Genomic DNA, 3,705 nt, shown 5'->3' with positions numbered 1-3,705 from the left:
GTAGGCTGCAGCCCCTGCTGCAGTGGGCTGCCATAAGCTACTGTGTGTGCCTGGCAGCCAGCGTGAGCGGCCGGCAGCCGGTGTGAGCTGCCAAGAGCCACCATGAGCGGCCATCCAATGGCTGGCGAGTGACTGCCTCACCCGGGAAAAGTACAACGATCACAATACCAACATGGGCCAGTGAAGCAACATCCTCCACAACTGGACTGGGGAACAAAATGATAGCAACTTGTCTGTTCCCCTTTCCCCGATTTCCCAGCGCTGTTCCCCTCCTCCAATGCCCCAATAAAATCTTTAAAAAAAAAAGAATTAGTAGCCTTGGATCAGAAAAGTCCAATTTCAAGTAGAACACATTTTTCATTTACTTTCCATTTATCTTGTTTTGACCTTGTTTTCTCAATCTTTTCAAATTCTATCCATTTAATGCTTTATCCAAATAATACATAACAGTTATTATTATAAGCAAGATCAGAATTGCATCAAAATATTAATTATACTAATCTATGCTAATGTATAATGAAAATCTATACTTAAATTCTAAAAATTGTAAATTGTCATGAGTTCTTATTATTCCTTATCTAAAATAGCCTGTCTTGGAATTAATCACAGGAAGTCTTCAGAGAAGGTAAAAATGGGAGTTCAGTTCAATCCTAGATAAATCTCTTTTGCTCTAAAAATATATAGCTACTGTCTTCCAGTAAATAATTTAGAAATTTACATTGCTTCCTTAATTAATAAAGGACTAAAATTATTGTCTTTTTAAGGTCACCATCCTTTTGCAATAAGATTCCAAAAATACCTTTCCTTGCTCATCAAAGATATATGCTATTACTTCCACTATAAAGAAAAACACTGATTAACTAGGGAATAAAGTTCTCTTCTACAACTGGCAACTTAAATGGTTCCTATGGCTTTTCTTTTTGAGATATTGCCATTAATGCTATTGTGCCTCAAAACATTAATTTCAGAATCCCACCAAGACTAGGTGACCCTCTTCACCCAGATGTAAGGCCCAAGCTCTCTGTAGGATTTTAAGAAAGGTTTCACAAAGGCCATATACAGTGGAATGATTGCCATATTTTGCCATGGGTAATGCACAGTTTTTTGCCCAAATTTGTGAGGGAAAAGTAAAGATGCACATTACACATGGGTAGTACTAATTCCGTATCTATATAAATGTTTTTAATTCTTTTATTTGTGCTTATGAGTTAAAAGTATACCTCTAGAACTCAATTACGATATCCATATGCAAAATAACACCATGGAATATGATAATCGGTTTTGTTGAACTTACGATGAATTTGCAATGATGAAGAGTCCTTGGCCTTCTACGATGCGTAAATATTGTAAATTTGTTATCAGTACATAAAATTTCTTGTATCTTGTATCTGTTCTCATGTTTTGTAATTATTTGTTACATAAAATTTCTTGTACCATAATATGCTTAAAAATAAATGCTAAAATTCCTTTATAATACAAAAAACAAGTACCTAAATGTAAGCAAATAAAAATTTGAATTGAAAAATTAAAATGAAAGATTTTTTTCCCGTGAAAGTTTGGGCCAAAAATGTGGGTGTACATTATACACAGGAGCATATTATATGGGCAAAATATGGTACTTCCTTAGCTTTGCAACTAATCACTTTGTTTATAAATCCCATCATTGAACTTGATTTCCCTACAGCCAAAGAATACAGATCGTATTTTACGAGTCTACCTACCCACTAAAAGTAAATTCAAGCTTCAAAACTACCAGCCCAGACCTATACTTCCATTTTATTTAAGGTATACCATTTCCTCTTCGGCAAATAACTTCAGCACTTTGCAGGTATGAACTATACTCATAAAATCTCTCCCTTTCCCAAATACACACCAAAGTTGATGAAGTCGGTCTGCTGACCTGCCTATCTTAGAGAGATACCCAAAATAAGCCACAAGGTCATTTTACATGAATGCAGAACTGAGCTTAACGGGGTTCACTCATCCTTTGTTGTTACTGTATGAGAAACTATAAAGACTTCCTTTCATGAGAAAATGGCAGAGATTAATTACAGATGGAAGTACTTAGTTCCTTAAAATACTTTATGATTTACATAATACACTATATGTACTAATCAATATCCACGTGGTAATAGTACCCTTTCTCACTTAAAATACTTAAAATAAACCTAGGTCAGTAAAAGGGCAGAAAAAGTTCATCCATCATTATCACTTATAAAATTTCTATTTGTGTTTAATACTGTGGTACAGTTTACACAAAAAAGAGCGTTAACTACAATGATACTGAAACTACCATTGTGGATTTTACAATTTAAAATTAAGATAATTCTTGTAAAACAATTACTTTAATTATTCTAGCCAGTGATGACTCTCAACAGATAGTCCAAAGGACAGAGAAAGACTCGCGAAACAGTTTTGGGTGAACTAAAATTTTGAAATATTCATATTAAAATGATGCTACAGGGAGTTCCACTTCCACCTTAGAAGTGGAAGAAGGAAAAAGTGTCACTCTTAACCTAAAGACAAGAAAAAGCCAGATAAACCATAATTTACAACATTTCATCAGAGACCTGAGATTAGCTAAGTAGTCTGACATCCCAAGAAGGACAGGTTCCCCCAAACACAGGATGCGTGGATTGGCTTTTCAATAGCAGAACACGAGAGGAAGATGCAGCTGCCATGCAAACGAGGAAGAAAAAAAATCAGCTCAAATGTTAACAAAGAGCCACTAATATATTTTCTGTCTGTAGAGTCAGCTATTCTGGCCATTTCATATAAATGGAATAAAAAAAGATGTGGTCTCTGTGTTTGGCTTCTTTGACTTCGCATGTTTTGAAGGTTCATCATGCACAGATCAGACAACTTCATTCCATTTTGTTAACAAATAATATTCCATTGTATGAATACACTACATTTTCTTCAGCTGATAGACATTTGACTTGTACACTGAAAACTATAAAACATTATTGAAAGAAATTAAAAATCTAAATAAATGGAAAGACATTCTAGTTTCATATATCAGAGACTTAAATAGCTAAAATGGCAATGCTCCTTAAACCAATCTATAGATTCAGTGCAATCCCTACCCTATCAAAATCTAGTTGCCTTTTTTGCAGAATTGACAAGCTAATCCTAATTCATATGGAAATCCAAGGGACCCAGAATAGACACTACAACTTGTAAACGGAAGGACAAAGTTGGAGGAATGACACTTTCTGACTTCAAAACTTACTTACAAAGCTAGAGTAATCAAAACAACATGGTACTGACAGAAGGACAGACACAGACATCTGTAGAATAGATTTGAGAATCCAGAAATAAAACCTTATGCAATGATCAATTGATTTTCTACAAGAGTGACAAAACAATTCAATGGGGAAAGACTAGTCTTTTCAACAAACGGTCCTAGGAAAACCGGAGAACTATTTGCAAAAGAACAAAGTTAGACTCGTACACCATACACAGCAATTAAATAAAAATGGATGAGACCTAAATGTAAGAGCTGAAACTCTTAGAGGAGGAGTAAATCTTTGTGACCTTGGGTTAGGCAATGGCTTCTTAGATACAACACCAAAAACACAAGTGATAAAAGGAAAAACAGGTAAATTGGACTTTATCAAAACTTAAAAATTTTGGGCCGGCCAAGTGACGCGTTGGTTAAGAGTTGGCTTGGGACACCAGCTCTGTGCAGCAGGGCCCCAGTTC

General features: G+C 35.2%; 1 protein-coding gene across 1 annotated transcript in view; it reads right to left on the bottom strand.

Moving 5' to 3' along the window:
- The window catches only part of USP32 (ubiquitin specific peptidase 32), a 213,444-nt gene that overhangs the window by 147,318 nt on the left and 62,421 nt on the right, over nucleotides 1–3,705 (bottom strand). The window lies entirely within an intron of this gene.

This window comes from Hipposideros armiger, unplaced genomic scaffold, assembly GCF_001890085.2.
Source record: "Hipposideros armiger isolate ML-2016 unplaced genomic scaffold, ASM189008v1 scaffold_29, whole genome shotgun sequence".
Classification (NCBI taxonomy): Eukaryota; Metazoa; Chordata; class Mammalia; order Chiroptera; family Hipposideridae; genus Hipposideros; species Hipposideros armiger.
This window is presented reverse-complemented; position numbering and strand designations above follow the sequence as displayed.